Raw genomic sequence first — 18,021 nt, forward strand, 5'->3', positions numbered from 1 at the left:
ATTCAACAAAATAAAAGCAGAACTTTGTTTTCAAAGAATGTGTTAAAATTGTGTTTGTGAGCAATACTATAACTTATATAATATATCAATTATAAAGAATGAATGGGTCAGTTAGACCACATTAATATTGCGTCATCCTGAAGGGTAAGTGCAAATTTGATGTGTTCACTACCACTTACTCATGGACAGCGGATGAAATAACAGGTCATTTTATCTGAGTGCTTCTAGAAGTTCCACTACACATTGAGAGCCTGTGTCTGTTAGCAAGAAGCCTCCCGATTAACTGAGGCTCATTTTCGTACCTGTCGTCAGTAAAAGGTTAGCCTAATTTCAACAAAAATTCTAACTAAAAGTATGTGTGAGTTTGTCAGGGGACCAGCAGGTGGAAGCATTGTCTTTCTAGAAGTTTGAAAAAGAACATGTGCGTGATTATTCCATCCATGTGGGGCATTTGTCACTCGCTGTTGGAGAAAGATGAATAGAAAATATTCCTGATCCTAGTCAACTGAATACACCAGACAGCCAACCACACACCTGGGTATAATTGTGCAGAGCAGCCGAAATAGCTCAGTTGGGAGAGCGTTAGACTGAAGATCTGAATGTCCCTGGTTCGATCCCGGGTTTCGGCAGGAAATTAGTTTTGCCAGAGTTCTTCTACATTTGGCCTGGAAAACGGAGAGTTGCAGGTTTGAAACACAGGTTCAAAGGGAAAATATCGGTTGGACAAAATATCCTCTCCTCAACTCCTCCATTCTTTCTCTGTGACCCAACCTGTAGTCAGAGCATTTCATATTATTCTGTATGTATATCGAAGATACTCCATTTAGTATGATATGTTACGTTTCGTATTGTATGTATTATTTGGGAATGTCCATCATCCATTTCGTATGAGATGTTATGAATTACAATTCGTATGATGTTACGAATTTCCAAAACGTACTATACATTACGAATGAGCAAAATGTACAATATGTTAAGATTTTACTAAACGTATGATATGTTACGAATTCCAATTTGTCTTTCACAACTGACTGCCACCAATCACCAGATAGCAGAGTGGCGCAGCGGAAACGTGTTGGGCCCATAACCCAGAGGTCAATGGATCGAAACCATCCTCTGCTAAGTAATTTTAAGTGTGGACAGTTCTGCGAAGGAAAAACACAAATTAAAAATGCTACATTAAAAGCCTTTATGCAATAGAAATGATACCTACGTAGTTATGATTCAACAAAATAAAAGCAGAACTTTGTTTTCAAAGAATTTGTTAAAATTGTGTTTGTGAGCAATACTATAACTTATATAATATATCAATTATAAAGAATGAATGGGTCAGTTAGACCACATTAATATTGCGTCATCCTGAAGGGTAAGTGCAAATTTGATGTGTTCACTACCACTTACTCATGGACAGCGGATGAAATAACAGGTCATTTTATCTGAGTGATTCTAGAAGTTCCACTACACATTGAGAGCCTGTGTCTGTTAGCAAGAAGACTCCCGATTAACTGAGGCTCATTTTCGTACCTGTCGTCAGTAAAAGGTTAGCCTAATTTCAACAAAAATTCTAACTAAAAGTATGTGTGAGTTTGTCAGGGGACCAGCAGGTGGAAGCATTGTCTTTCTAGAAGTTTGAAAAAGAACGTGTGCGTGATTATTCCATCCATGTGGGGCATTTGTCACTCGCTGTTGGAGAAAGATGAATAGAAAATATTCCTGATCCTAGTCAACTGAATACACCAGACAGCCAACCACACACCTGGGTATAATTGTGCAGAGCAGCCGAAATAGCTCAGTTAGGAGAGCGTTAGAGTGAAGATCTAAATGTCCCTAGTTCGATCCCGGGTTTCGGCAGGAAATTAGTTTTGCCAGAGTTCTTCTACATTTGGCCTGGAAAACGGAGAGTTGCAGGTTTGAAACACAGGTTCAAAGGGAAAATATCGGTTGGACAAAATATCCTCTCCTCAACTCCTCCATTCTTTCTCTGTGACCCAACCTGTAGTCAGAGCATTTCATATTATTCTGTATGTATATCGAAGATACTCCATTTAGTATGATATGTTACGTTTCGTATTGTATGTATTATTTGGGAATGTCCATCATCCATTTCGTATGAGATGTTATGAATTACAATTCGTATGATGTTACGAATTTCCAAAACGTACTATACATTACGAATGAGCAAAATGTACAATATGTTAAGATTTTACTAAACGTATGATATGTTACGAATTCCAATTTGTCTTTCACAACTGACTGCCACCAATCACCAGATAGCAGAGTGGCGCACCGGAAGCGTGTTGGGCCCATAACCCAGAGGTCGATGGATCGAAACCATCCTCTGCTAAGTAATTTTAAGTGTGGACAATTCTGCGAAGGAAAAACACAAATTAAAAATGCTACATTAAAAGCCTTTATGCAATAGAAATGATACCTACGTAGTTATGATTCAACAAAATAAAAGCAGAACTTTGTTTTCAAAGAATTTGTTAAAATTGTGTTTGTGAGCAATACTATAACTTATATAATATATCAATTATAAAGAATGAATGGGTCAGTTAGACCACATTAATATTGCGTCATCCTGAAGGGTAAGTGCAAATTTGATGTGTTCACTACCACTTACTCATGGACAGCGGATGAAATAACAGGTCATTTTATCTGAGTGCTTCTAGAAGTTCCACTACACATTGAGAGCCTGTGTCTGTTAGCAAGAAGACTCCCGATTAACTGAGGCTCACTTTCGTACCTGTCGTCAGTAAAAGGTTAGCCTAATTTCAACAAAAATTCTAACTAAAAGTATGTGTGAGTTTGTCAGGGGACCAGCAGGTGGAAGCATTGTCTTTCTAGAAGTTTGAAAAAGAACGTGTGCGTGATTATTCCATCCATGTGGGGCATTTGTCACTCGCTGTTGGAGAAAGATGAAAAAAAAATATTCCTGATCCTAGTCAACTGAATACACCAGACAGCCAACCACACACCTGGGTATAATTGTGCAGAGCAGCCGAAATAGCTCAGTTGGGAGAGCGTTAGACTGAAGATCTAAATGTTCCTGGTTCGATCCCGGGTTTCGGCAGGAAATTAATTTTGCCAGAGTTCTTCTACATTTGGCCTGGAAAACGGAGAGTTGCAGGTTTGAAACACAGGTTCAAAGGGAAAATATCGGTTGGACAAAATATCCTCTCCTCAACTCCTCCATTCTTTCTCTGTGACCCAACCTGTAGTCAGAGCATTTCATATTATTCTGTATGTATATCGAAGATACTCCATTTAATATGATATGTTACGTTTCATATTGTATGTATTATTTGGGAATGTCCATCATCCATTTCGTATGAGATGCTATGAATTACAATTCGTATGATGTTACGAATTTCCAAAACGTACTATACATTACGAATGAGCAAAATGTACAATATGTTAAGATTTTACTAAACGTATGATATGTTACGAATTCCAATTTGTCTTTCACAACTGACTTCCACCAATCACCAGATAGCAGAGTGGCGCACCGGAAGCGTGCTGGGCCCATAACCCAGAGGTCGATGGATCGAAACCATCCTCTGCTAAGTAATTTTAAGTGTGGACAATTCTGCGAAGGAAAAACACAAATTAAAAATGCTACATTAAAAGCCTTTATGCAATAGAAATGATACCTACGTAGTTATGATTCAACAAATTAAAAGCAGAACGTTGTTTTCAAAGAATGTGTTAAAATTGTGTTTGTGAGCAATACTATAACTTATATAATATATCAATTATAAAGAATGAATGGGTCAGTTAGACCACATTAATATTGCGTCATCCTGAAGGGTAAGTGCAAATTTGATGTGTTCACTACCACTTACTCATGGACAGCGGATGAAATAACAGGTCATTTTATCTGAGTGCTTCTAGAAGTTCCACTACACATTGAGAGCCTGTGTCTGTTAGCAAGAAGACTCCCGATTAACTGAGGCTCATTTTCGTACCTGTCGTCAGTAAAAGGTTAGCCTAATTTCAACAAAAATTCTGACTAAAAGTATGTGTGAGTTTGTCAGGGGACCAGCAGGTGGAAGCATTGTCTTTCTAGAAGTTTGAAAAAGAACGTGTGCGTGATTATTCCATCCATGTGGGGCATTTGTCACTCGCTGTTGGAGAAAGATGAATAGAAAATATTCCTGATCCTAGTCAACTGAATACACCAGACAGCCAACCACACACCTGGGTATAATTGTGCAGAGCAGCCGAAATAGCTCAGTTAGGAGAGCGTTAGAGTGAAGATCTAAATGTCCCTAGTTTGATCTCGGGTTTCGGCAGGAAATTAGTTTTGCCAGAGTTCTTCTACATTTGGCCTGGAAAACGGAGAGTTGCAGGTTTGAAACACAGGTTCAAAGGGAAAATATCGGTTGGACAAAATATCCTCTCCTCAACTCCTCCATTCTTTCGCTGTGACCCAACCTGTAGTCAGAGCATTTCATATTATTCTGTATGTATATCGAAGATACTCCATTTAGTATGATATGTTACGTTTCATATTGTATGTATTATTTGGGAATGTCCATCATCCATTTCGTATGAGATGTTATGAATTACAATTCGTATGATGTTACGAATTTCCAAAACGTACTATACATTACGAATGAGCAAAATGTACAATATGTTAAGATTTTACTAAACGTATGATATGTTACGAATTCCAATTTGTCTTTCACAACTGACTGCCACCAATCACCAGATAGCAGAGTGGCGCAGCGGAAGCGTGCTGGGCCCATAACCCAGAGGTCGATGGATCGAAACCATCCTCTGCTAAGTAATTTTAAGTGTGGACAATTCTGCGAAGGAAAAACACAAATTAAAAATGCTACATTAAAAGCCTTTATGCAATAGAAATGATACCTACATAGTTATGATTCAACAAAATAAAAGCAGAACTATGTTTTCAAAGAATGTGTTAAAATTGTGTTTGTGAGCAATACTATAACTTATATAATATATCACTTATAAAGAATGAATGGGTCAGTTAGACCACATTAATATTGCGTCATCCTGAAGGGTAAGTGCAAATTTGATGTGTTCACTACCACTTACTCATGGACAGCGGATGAAATAACAGGTCATTTTATCTGAGTGCTTCTAGAAGTTCCACTACACATTGAGAGCCTGTGTCTGTTAGCAAGAAGCCTCCCGATTAACTGAGGCTCATTTTCGTACCTGTCGTCAGTAAAAGGTTAGCCTAATTTCAACAAAAATTCTAACTAAAAGTATGTATGAGTATGTCAGGGGACCAGCAGGTGGAAGCATTGTCTTTCTAGAAGTTTGAAAAAGAACATGTGCGTGATTATTCCATCCATGTGGGGCATTTGTCACTCGCTGTTGGAGAAAGATGAATGGAAAATATTCCTGATCCTAGTCAACTGAATACACCAGACAGCCAACCACACACCCCGCTATAATTGCGCAGAGCAGCAGAAATAGCTAAGTTGGGAGAGCGTTAGACTGAAGATCTAAATGTCCATGGTTCGATCCCGGGTTTCGGCAGGAAATTAATTTTGCCAGAGTTCTTCTACATTTGGCCTGGAAAACGGAGAGTTGCAGGTTTGAAACACAGGTTCAAAGGGAAAATATCGGTTGGACAAAATATCCTCTCCTCAACTCCTCCATTCTTTCTCTGTGACCCAACCTGTAGTCAGAGCATTTCATATTATTCTGTATGTATATCGAAGATACTCCATTTAGTATGATATGTTACGTTTCATATTGTATGTATTATTTGGGAATGTCCATCATCCATTTCGTATGACATGTTATGAATTACGATTCGTATGATGTTACGAATTTCCAAAACGTACTATACATTACGAATGAGCAAAATGTACAATATGTTAAGATTTTACTAAACGAATGATATGTTACGAATTACAATTTGTCTTTCACAACTGACTGCCACCAATCAACCAGTTAGCAGAGTGGCGCAGCGGAAGCGTGCTGGGCCCATAACCCAGAGGTCGATGGATCGAAACCATCGTCTGCTAAGTAATTTTAAGTGTGGACAATTCTGCGAAGGAAAAACACAAATTAAAAATGGTACATTAAAAGCCTTTATGCAATAGAAATGATACCTACGTAGTTATGATTCAACAAAATAAAAGCAGAACTTTGTTTTCAAAGAATGTGTTAAAATTGTGTTTGTGAGCAATACTATAACTTATATAATATATCAATTATAAAGAATGAATGGGTCAGTTAGACCACATTAATATTGCGTCATCCTGAAGGGTAAGTGCAAATTTGATGTGTTCACTACCACTTACTCATGGACAGCGGATGAAATAACAGGTCATTTTATCTGAGTGCTTCTAGAAGTTCCACTACACATTGAGAGCCTGTGTCTGTTAGCAAGAAGCCTCCCGATTAACTGAGGCTCATTTTCGTACCTGTCGTCAGTAAAAGGTTAGCCTAATTTCAACAAAAATTCTACCTAAAAGTATGTATGAGTATGTCAGGGGACCAGCAGGTGGAAGCATTGTCTTTCTAGAAGTTTGAAAAAGAACATGTGCGTGATTATTCCATCCATGTGGGGCATTTGTCACTCGCTGTTGGAGAAAGATGAATAGAAAATATTCCTGATCCTAGTCAACTGAATACACCAGACAGCCAACCACACACCTGGCTATAATTGCGCAGAGCAGCCGAAATAGCTCAGTTGGGAGAGCGTTAGACTGAAGATCTAAATGTCCATGGTTCGATCCCGGGTTTCGGCAGGAAATCAATTTTGCCAGAGTTCTTCTACATTTGGCCTGGAAAACGGAGAGTTGCAGGTTTGAAACACAGGTTCAAAGGGAAAATATCGGTTGGACAAAATATCCTCTCCTCGACTCCTCCATTCTTTCTCTGTGACCCAACCTGTAGTCAGAGCATTTCATATTATTCTGTATGTATATCGAAGATACTCCATTTAGTATGATATGTTACGTTTCATATTGTATGTATTATTTGGGAATGTCCATCATCCATTTCGTATGACATGTTATGAATTACGATTCGTATGATGTTACGAATTTCCAAAACGTACTATACATTACGAATGAGCAAAATGTACAATATGTTAAGGTTTTACTAAACGTATGATATGTTACGAATTCCAATTTGTCTTTCACAACTGACTGCCACCAACCAACCAGTTAGCAGAGTGGCGCAGCGGAAGCGTGCTGGGCCCATAACCCAGAGGTCGATGGATCGAAACCATCCTCTGCTAAGTAATTTTAAGTGTGGACAATTCTGCGAAGGAAAAACACAAATTAAAAATGGTACATTAAAAGCCTTTATGCAATAGAAATGATATCTACGTAGTTATGATTCAACAAAATAAAAGCAGAACTTTGTTTTCAAAGAATGTATTTAAAATTGTGTTTGTGAGCAATACTATAACTTATGTAATATATCAATTATAAAGAATGAATGGGTCAGTTAGACCACATTAATATTGCGTCATCCTGACGGGTAAGTGCAAATTTTATGTGTTCACTACCACTTACTCATGGACAACGGATGAAATAACAGGTCATTTTATCTGAGTGCTTCTAGAAGTTCCACTACACATTGAGAGCCTGTGTCTGTTAGCAAGAAGCCTCCCGATTAACTGAGGCTCATTTTCGTACCTGTCGTCAGTAAAAGGTTAGCCTAATTTCAACAAAAATTCTAACTAAAAGTATGTATGAGTATGTCAGGGGACCAGCAGGTGGAAGCATTGTCTTTCTAGAAGTTTGAAAAAGAACATGTTCGTGATTATTCCATCCATGTGGGGCATTTGTCACTCGCTGTTGGAGAAAGATGAATAGAAAATATTCCTGATCCTAGTCAACTGAATACACCAGACAGCCAACCACACACCTGGCTATATTTGCGCAGAGCAGCAGAAATAGCTCCGTTGGGAGAGCGTTAGACTGAAGATCTAAATGTCCATGGTTCGATCCCGGGTTTCGGCAGGAAATTAATTTTGCCAGAGTTCTTCTACATTTGGCCTGGAAAACGGAGAGTTGCAGGTTTGAAACACAGGTTCAAAGGGAAAATATCGGTTGGACAAAATATCCTCTCCTCAACTCCTCCATTCTTTCTCTGTGACCCAACCTGTAGTCAGAGCATTTCATATTATTCTGTATGTATATCGAAGATACTCCATTTAGTATGATATGTTACGTTTCATATTGTATGTATTATTTGGGAATGTCCATCATCCATTTCGTATGAGATGTTATGAATTACAATTCGTATGATGTTACGAATTTCCAAAACGTACTATACATTACGAATGAGCAAAATGTACAATATGTTAAGATTTTACTAAACGTATGATATGTTACGAATTCCAATTTGTCTTTCACAACTGACTGCCACCAATCACCAGATAGCAGAGTGGCGCAGCGGAAGCGTGCTGGGCCCATAACCCAGAGGTCGATGGATCGAAACCATCCTCTGCTAAGTAATTTTAAGTGTGGACAATTCTGCGAAGGAAAAACACAAATTAAAAATGGTACATTAAAAGCCTTTATGCAATAGAAATGATATCTACGTAGTTATGATTCAACAAAATAAAAGCAGAACTTTGTTTTCAAAGAATGTGTTAAAATTGTGTTTGTGAGCAATACTATAACTTATATAATATATCAATTATAAAGAATGAATGGGTCAGTTAGACCACATTAATATTGCGTCATCCTGAAGGGTAAGTGCAAATTTGATGTGTTCACTACCACTTACTCATGGACAGCGGATGAAATAACAGGTCATTTTATCTGAGTGCTTCTAGAAGTTCCACTACACATTGAGAGCCTGTGTCTGTTAGCAAGAAGCCTCCCGATTAACTGAGGCTCATTTTCGTACCTGTCGTCAGTAAAAGGTTAGCCTAATTTCAACAAAAATTCTAACTTAAAGTATGTATGAGTATGTCAGGGGACCAGCAGGTGGAAGCATTGTCTTTCTAGAAGTTTGAAAAAGAACATGTGCGTGATTATACCATCCATGTGGGGCATTTGTCACTCGCTGTTGGAGAAAGATGAATAGAAAATATTCCTGATCCTAGTCAACTGAATACACCAGACAGCCAACCACACACCTGGCTATAATTGTGCAGAGCAGCCGAAATAGCTCAGTTGGGAGAGCGTTAGACTGAAGATCTAAATGTCCCTGGTTCGATCCCGGGTTTCGGCAGGAAATTACTTTTGCCAGAGTTCTTCTACATTTGGCCTGGAAAACGGAGAGTTGCAGGTTTGAAACACAGGTTCAAAGGGAAAATATCGGTTGGACAAAATATCCTCTCCTCAACTCCTCCATTCTTTCTCTGTGACCCAACCTGTAGTCAGAGCATTTCATATTATTCTGTATGTATATCGAAGATACTCCATTTAGTATGATATGTTACGTTTCATATTGTATGTATTATTTGGGAATGTCCATCATCCATTTCGTATGAGATGTTATGAATTACAATTCGTATGATGTTACGAATTTCCAAAACGTACTATACATTACGAATGAGCAAAATGTACAATATGTTAAGATTTTACTAAACGTATGATATGTTACGAATTCCAATTTGTCTTTCACAACTGACTGCCACCAATCGCCAGATAGCAGAGTGGCGCAGCGGAAGCGTGCTGGGCCCATAACCCAGAGGTCGATGGATCGAAACCATCCTCTGCTAAGTAATTTTAAGTGTGGACAATTTTGCGAAGGAAAAACACAAATTAAAAATGCTACATTAAAAGCCTTTATGCAATAGAAATGATACCTACGTAGTTATGATTCAACAAAATAAAAGCAGAACTTTGTTTTCAAAGAATGTGTTAAAATTGTGTTTGTGAGCAATACTAGAACTTATATAAAATATCAATTATAAAGAATGAATGGGTCAGTTAGACCACATTAATATTGCGTCATCCTGAAGGGTAAGTGCAAATTTGATGTGTTCACTACCACTTACTCATGGACAGCGGATGAAATAACAGGTCATTTTATCTGAGTGCTTCTAGAAGTTCCACTACACATTGAGAGCCTGTGTCTGTTAGCAAGAAGCCTCCCGATTAACTGAGGCTCATTTTCGTACCTGTCGTCAGTAAAAGGTTAGCCTAATTTCAACAAAAATTCTAACTTAAAGTATGTATGAGTATGTCAGGGGACCAGCAGGTGGAAGCATTGTCTTTCTAGAAGTTTGAAAAAGAACATGTGCGTGATTATACCATCCATGTGGGGCATTTGTCACTCGCTGTTGGAGAAAGATGAATAGAAAATATTCCTGATCCTAGTCAACTGAATACACCAGACAGCCAACAACACACCTGGCTATAATTGTGCAGAGCAGCCGAAATAGCTCAGTTGGGAGAGCGTTAGACTGAAGATCTAAATGTCCCTGGTTCGATCCCGGGTTTCGGGAGGAAATTAATTTTGCCAGAGTTCTTCTACATTTGGCCTGGAAAACGGAGAGTTGCAGGTTTGAAACACAGGTTCAAAGGGAAAATATCGGTTGGACAAAATATCCTCTCCTCAACTCCTCCATTCTTTCTCTGTGACCCAACCTGTAGTCAGAGCATTTCATATTATTCTGTATGTATATCGAAGATACTCCATTTAGTATGATATGTTACGTTTCATATTGTATGTATTATTTGGGAATGTCCATCATCCATTTCGTATGAGATGTTATGAATTACAATTCGTATGATGTTACGAATTTCCAAAACGTACTATACATTACGAATGAGCAAAATGTACAATATGTTAAGATTTTACTAAACGTATGATATGTTACGAATTCCAATTTGTCTTTCACAACTGACTGCCACCAATCGCCAGATAGCAGAGTGACGCAGCGGAAGCGTGCTGGGCCCATAACCCAGAGGTCGATGGATCGAAACCATCCTCTGCTAAGTAATTTTAAGTGTGGACAATTTTGCGAAGGAAAAACACAAATTAAAAATGCTACATTAAAAGCCTTTATGCAATAGAAATGATACCTACGTAGTTATGATTCAACAAAATAAAAGCAGAACTTTGTTTTCAAAGAATGTGTTAAAATTGTGTTTGTGAGCAATACTAGAACTTATATAAAATATCAATTATAAAGAATGAATGGGTCAGTTAGACCACATTAATATTGCGTCATCCTGAAGGGTAAGTGCAAATTTGATGTGTTCACTACCACTTACTCATGGACAGCGGATGAAATAACAGGTCATTTTATCTGAGTGCTTCTAGAAGTTCCACTACACATTGAGAGCCTGTGTCTGTTAGCAAGAAGCCTCCCGATTAACTGAGGCTCATTTTCGTACCTGTCGTCAGTAAAAGGTTAGCCTAATTTCAACAAAAATTCTAACTTAAAGTATGTATGAGTATGTCAGGGGACCAGCAGGTGGAAGCATTGTCTTTCTAGAAGTTTGAAAAAGAACATGTGCGTGATTATACCATCCATGTGGGGCATTTGTCACTCGCTGTTGGAGATAGATGAATAGAAAATATTCCTGATCCTAGTCAACTGAATACACCAGACAGCCAACAACACACCTGGCTATAATTGTGCAGAGCAGCCGAAATAGCTCAGTTGGGAGAGCGTTAGACTGAAGATCTAAATGTCCCTGGTTCGATCCCGGGTTTCGTCAGGAAATTAATTTTGCCAGAGTTCTTCTACATTTGGCCTGGAAAACGGAGAGTTGCAGGTTTGAAACACAGGTTCAAAGGGAAAATATCGGTTGGACAAAATATCCTCTCCTCAACTCCTCCATTCTTTCTCTGTGACCCAACCTGTAGTCAGAGCATTTCATATTATTCTGTATGTATATCGAAGATACTCCATTTAGTATGATATGTTACGTTTCATATTGTATGTATTATTTGGGAATGTCCATCATCCATTTCGTATGAGATGTTATGAATTACAATTCGTATGATGTTACGAATTTCCAAAACGTACTATACATTACGAATGAGCAAAATGTACAATATGTTAAGATTTTACTAAACGTATGATATGTTACGAATTCCAATTTGTCTTTCACAACTGACTGCCACCAATCGCCAGATAGCAGAGTGACGCAGCGGAAGCGTGCTGGGCCCATAACCCAGAGGTCGATGGATCGAAACCATCCTCTGCTAAGTAATTTTAAGTGTGGACAATTTTGCGAAGGAAAAACACAAATTAAAAATGCTACATTAAAAGCCTTTATGCAATAGAAATGATACCTACGTAGTTATGATTCAACAAAATAAAAGCAGAACTTTGTTTTCAAAGAATGTGTTAAAATTGTGTTTGTGAGCAATACTAGAACTTATATAAAATATCAATTATAAAGAATGAATGGGTCAGTTAGACCACATTAATATTGCGTCATCCTGAAGGGTAAGTGCAAATTTGATGTGTTCACTACCACTTACTCATGGACAGCGGATGAAATAACAGGTCATTTTATCTGAGTGCTTCTAGAAGTTCCACTACACATTGAGAGCCTGTGTCTGTTAGCAAGAAGCCTCCCGATTAACTGAGGCTCATTTTCGTACCTGTCGTCAGTAAAAGGTTAGCCTAATTTCAACAAAAATTCTAACTAAAAGTATGTATGAGTATGTCAGGGGACCAGCAGGTGGAAGCATTGTCTTTCTAGAAGTTTGAAAAAGAACATGTGCGTGATTATACCATCCATGTGGGGCATTTGTCACTCGCTGTTGGAGAAAGATGAATAGAAAATATTCCTGATCCTAGTCAACTGAATACACCAGACAGCCAACCACACACCTGGCTATAATTGTGCAGAGCAGCCGAAATAGCTCATTTGGGAGAGCGTTAGACTGAAGATCTAAATGTCCCTGGTTCGATCCCGGGTTTCGGCAGGAAATTAATTTTGCCAGAGTTCTTCTACATTTGGCCTGGAAAACGGAGAGTTGCAGGTTTGAAACACAGGTTCAAAGGGAAAATATCGGTTGGACAAAATATCCTCTCCTCAACTCCTCCATTCTTTCTCTGTGACCCAACCTGTAGTCAGAGCATTTCATATTATTCTGTATGTATATCGAAGATACTCCATTTAGTATGATATGTTACGTTTCATATTGTATGTATTATTTGGGAATGTCCATCATCCATTTCGTATGAGATGTTATGAATTACAATTCGTATGATGTTACGAATTTCCAAAACGTACTATACATTACGAATGAGCAAAATGTACAATATGTTAAGATTTTACTAAACGTATGATATGTTACGAATTCCAGTTTGTCTTTCACAACTGACTGCCACCAATCGCCAGATAGCAGAGTGGCGCAGCGGAAGCGTGCTGGGCCCATAACCCAGAGGTCGATGGATCGAAACCATCCTCTGCTAAGTAATTTTAAGTGTGGACAATTTTGCGAAGGAAAAACACAAATTAAAAATGCTACATTAAAAGCCTTTATGCAATAGAAATGATACCTACGTAGTTATGATTCAACAAAATAAAAGCAGAACTTTGTTTTCAAAGAATGTGTTAAAATTGTGTTTGTGAGCAATACTAGAACTTATATAAAATATCAATTATAAAGAATGAATGGGTCAGTTAGACCACATTAATATTGCGTCATCCTGAAGGGTAAGTGCAAATTTGATGTGTTCACTACCACTTACTCATGGACAGCGGATGAAATAACAGGTCATTTTATCTGAGTGCTTCTAGAAGTTCCACTACACATTGAGAGCCTGTGTCTGTTAGCAAGAAGCCTCCCGATTAACTGAGGCTCATTTTCGTACCTGTCGTCAGTAAAAGGTTAGCCTAATTTCAACAAAAATTCTAACTAAAAGTATGTATGAGTATGTCAGGGGACCAGCAGGTGGAAGCATTGTCTTTCTAGAAGTTTGAAAAAGAACATGTGCGTGATTATACCATCCATGTGGGGCATTTGTCACTCGCTGTTGGAGAAAGATGAATAGAAAATATTCCTGATCCTAGTCAACTGAATACACCAGACAGCCAACCACACACCTGGCTATAATTGTGCAGAGCAGCCGAAATAGCTCAGTTGGGAGAGCGTTAGACTGAAGATCTAAATGTCCCTGGTTCGATCCCGGGTTTCGGCAGGAAATTAATTTTGCCAGAGTTCTTCTACATTTGGCCTGGAAAACGGAGAGTTGCAGGTTTGAAACACAGGTTCAAAGGGAAAATATCGGTTGGACAAAATATCCTCTCCTCAACTCCTCCATTCTTTCTCTGTGACCCAACCTGTAGTCAGAGCATTTCATATTATTCTGTATGTATATCGAAGATACTCCATTTAGTATGATATGTTACGTTTCATATTGTATGTATTATTTGGGAATGTCCATCATCCATTTCGTATGAGATGTTATGAATTACAATTCGTATGATGTTACGAATTTCCAAAACGTACTATACATTACGAATGAGCAAAATGTACAATATGTTAAGATTTTACTAAACGTATGATATGTTACGAATTCCAATTTGTCTTTCACAACTGACTGCCACCAATCACCAGATAGCAGAGTGGCGCAGCGGAAGCGTGCTGGGCCCATAACCCAGAGGTCGATGGATCGAAACCATCCTCTGCTAAGTAATTTTAAGTGTGGACAATTCTGCGAAGGAAAAACACAAATTAAAAATGGTACATTAAAAGCCTTTAAGCAATAGAAATGATATCTACGTAGTTATGATTCAACAAAATAAAAGCAGAACTTTGTTTTCAAAGAATGTGTTAAAATTGTGTTTGTGAGCAATACTATAACTTATATAATATATCAATTATGAAGAATGAATGGGTCAGTTAGACCACATTAATATTGCGTCATCCTGAAGGGTAAGTGCAAATTTGATGTGTTCACTACCACTTACTCATGGACAGCGGATGAAATAACAGGTCATTTTATCTGAGTGCTTCTAGAAGTTCCACTACACATTGAGAGCCTGTGTCTGTTAGCAAGAAGCCTCCCGATTAACTGAGGCTCATTTTCGTACCTGTCGTCAGTAAAAGGTTAGCCTAATTTCAACAAAAATTCTAACTAAAAGTATGTATGAGTATGTCAGGGGACCAGCAGGTGGAAGCATTGTCTTTCTAGAAGTTTGAAAAAGAACATGTGCGTGATTATACCATCCATGTGGGGCATTTGTCACTCGCTGTTGGAGAAAGATGAATAGAAAATATTCCTGATCCTAGTCAACTGAATACACCAGACAGCCAACCACACACCTGGCTATAATTGTGCAGAGCAGCCGAAATAGCTCAGTTGGGAGAGCGTTAGACTGAAGATCTAAATGTCCCTGGTTCGATCCCGGGTTTCGGCAGGAAATTAATTTTGCCAGAGTTCTTCTACATTTGGCCTGGAAAACGGAGAGTTGCAGGTTTGAAACACAGGTTCAAAGGGAAAATATCGGTTGGACAAAATATCCTCTCCTCAACTCCTCCATTCTTTCTCTGTGACCCAACCTGTAGTCAGAGCATTTCATATTATTCTGTATGTATATCGAAGATACTCCATTTAGTATGATATGTTACGTTTCATATTGTATGTATTATTTGGGAATGTCCATCATCCATTTCGTATGAGATGTTATGAATTACAATTCGTATGATGTTACGAATTTCCAAAACGTACTATACATTACGAATGAGCAAAATGTACAATATGTTAAGATTTTACTAAACGTATGATATGTTACGAATTCCAATTTGTCTTTCACAACTGACTGCCACCAATCACCAGATAGCAGAGTGGCGCAGCGGAAGCGTGCTGGGCCCATAACCCAGAGGTCGATGGATCGAAACCATCCTCTGCTAAGTAATTTTAAGTGTGGACAATTCTGCGAAGGAAAAACACAAATTAAAAATGGTACATTAAAAGCCTTTAAGCAATAGAAATGATATCTACGTAGTTATGATTCAACAAAATAAAAGCAGAACTTTGTTTTCAAAGAATGTGTTAAAATTGTGTTTGTGAGCAATACTATAACTTATATAATATATCAATTATGAAGAATGAATGGGTCAGTTAGACCACATTAATATTGCGTCATCCTGAAGGGTAAGTGCAAATTTGATGTGTTCACTACCACTTACTCATGGACAGCGGATGAAATAACAGGTCATTTTATCTGAGTGCTTCTAGAAGTTCCACTACACATTGAGAGCCTGTGTCTGTTAGCAAGAAGCCTCCCGATTAACTGAGGCTCATTTTCGTACCTGTCGTCAGTAAAAGGTTAGCCTAATTTCAACAAAAATTCTAACTAAAAGTATGTATGAGTATGTCAGGGGACCAGCAGGTGGAAGCATTGTCTTTCTAGAAGTTTGAAAAAGAACATGTGCGTGATTTTTCCATCCATGTGGGGCATTTGTCACTCGCTGTTGGAGAAAGATGAATAGAAAATATTCCTGATCCTAGTCAACTGAATACACCAGACAGCCAACCACACACCTGGCTTTAATTGCGCAGAGCATCCGAAATAGCTCAGTTGGGAGAGCATTAGACTGAAGATCTAAATGTCCCTGGTTCGATCCCGGGTTTCGGCAGGAAATTAATTTTGCCAGAGTTCTTCTACATTTGGCCTGGAAAACGGAGAGTTGCAGGTTTGAAACACAGGTTCAAAGGGAAAATATCGGTTGGACAAAATTGCCTCTCCTCAACTCCTCCATTCTTTCTCTGTGACCCAACCTGTAGTCAGAGCATTTCATATTATTCTGTATGTATATCGAAGATACTCCATTTAGTATGATATGTTACGTTTCATATTGTATGTATTATTTGGGAATGTCCATCATCCATTTCGTATGAGATGTTATGAATTACAATTCGTATGATGTTACGAATTTCCAAAACGTACTATACATTACGAATGAGCAAAATGTACAATATGTTAAGATTTTACTAAACGTATGATATGTTACGAATTCCAATTTGTCTTTCACAACTGACTGCCACCAATCACCAGATAGCAGAGTGGCGCAGCGGAAGCGTGCTGGGCCCATAACCCAGAGGTCGATGGATCGAAACCATCCTCTGCTAAGTAATTTTAAGTGTGGACAATTTTGCGAAGGAAAAACACAAATTAAAAATGCTACATTAAAAGCCTTTATGCAATAGAAATGATACCTACGTAGTTATGATTCAACAAAATAAAAGCAGAACTTTGTTTTCAAAGAATGTGTTAAAATTGTGTTTGTGAGCAATACTAGAACTTATATAAAATATCAATTATAAAGAATGAATGGGTCAGTTAGACCACATTAATATTGCGTCATCCTGACGGGTAAGTGCAAATTTGATGTGTTCACTACCACTTACTCATGGACAACGGATGAAATAACAGGTCATTTTATCTGAGTGCTTCTAGAAGTTCCACTACACATTGAGAGCCTGTGTCTGTTAGCAAGAAGCCTCCCGATTAACTGAGGCTCATTTTCGTACCTGTCGTCAGTAAAAGGTTAGCCTAATTTCAACAAAAATTCTAACTAAAAGTATGTATGAGTATGTCAGGGGACCAGCAGGTGGAAGCATTGTCTTTCTAGAAGTTTGAAAAAGAACATGTGCGTGATTATTCCATCCATGTGGGGCATTTGTCACTCGCTGTTGGAGAAAGATGAATAGAAAATATTCCTGATCCTAGTCAACTGAATACACCAGACAGCCAACCACACACCTGGCTATAATTGCGCAGAGCAGCCGAAATAGCTCAGTTGGGAGAGCGTTAGACTGAAGATCTAAATGTCCCTGGTTCGATCCCGGGTTTCGGCAGGAAATTAATTTTGCCAGAGTTCTTCTACATTTGGCCTGGAAAACGGAGAGTTGCAGGTTTGAAACACAGGTTCAAAGGGAAAATATCGGTTGGACAAAATATCCTCTCCTCAACTCCTCCATTCTTTCTCTGTGACCCAACCTGTAGTCAGAGCATTTCATATTATTCTGTATGTATATCGAAGATACTCCATTTAGTATGATATGTTACGTTTCATATTGTATGTATTATTTGGGAATGTCCATCATCCATTTCGTATGAGATGTTATGAATTACAATT

General features: G+C 38.3%; 6 non-coding genes across 6 annotated transcripts; all 6 read left to right on the forward strand.

The window, feature by feature from the left end:
- Positions 1-556: 556 nt before the first annotated feature.
- trnaf-gaa (transfer RNA phenylalanine (anticodon GAA)) lies at positions 557-629 on the forward strand. The gene has a single exon. It is a non-coding gene; the product is annotated as a tRNA-Phe (tRNA).
- Positions 630-3,000: 2,371 nt separating this feature from the next.
- On the forward strand, positions 3,001-3,073 carry trnaf-gaa (transfer RNA phenylalanine (anticodon GAA)). The gene has a single exon. It is a non-coding gene; the product is annotated as a tRNA-Phe (tRNA).
- A 6,040-nt stretch (positions 3,074-9,113) lies between these two features.
- On the forward strand, positions 9,114-9,186 carry trnaf-gaa (transfer RNA phenylalanine (anticodon GAA)). The gene has a single exon. It is a non-coding gene; the product is annotated as a tRNA-Phe (tRNA).
- Positions 9,187-14,001: 4,815 nt separating this feature from the next.
- Positions 14,002-14,074, forward strand: trnaf-gaa (transfer RNA phenylalanine (anticodon GAA)). The gene has a single exon. It is a non-coding gene; the product is annotated as a tRNA-Phe (tRNA).
- Positions 14,075-15,223: 1,149 nt separating this feature from the next.
- Positions 15,224-15,296, forward strand: trnaf-gaa (transfer RNA phenylalanine (anticodon GAA)). The gene has a single exon. It is a non-coding gene; the product is annotated as a tRNA-Phe (tRNA).
- A 2,371-nt stretch (positions 15,297-17,667) lies between these two features.
- On the forward strand, positions 17,668-17,740 carry trnaf-gaa (transfer RNA phenylalanine (anticodon GAA)). The gene has a single exon. It is a non-coding gene; the product is annotated as a tRNA-Phe (tRNA).
- Positions 17,741-18,021: the final 281 nt, after the last annotated feature.

Source organism: Salvelinus fontinalis, chromosome 4 (assembly GCF_029448725.1).
Source record: "Salvelinus fontinalis isolate EN_2023a chromosome 4, ASM2944872v1, whole genome shotgun sequence".
Classification (NCBI taxonomy): domain Eukaryota; kingdom Metazoa; phylum Chordata; class Actinopteri; order Salmoniformes; family Salmonidae; genus Salvelinus; species Salvelinus fontinalis.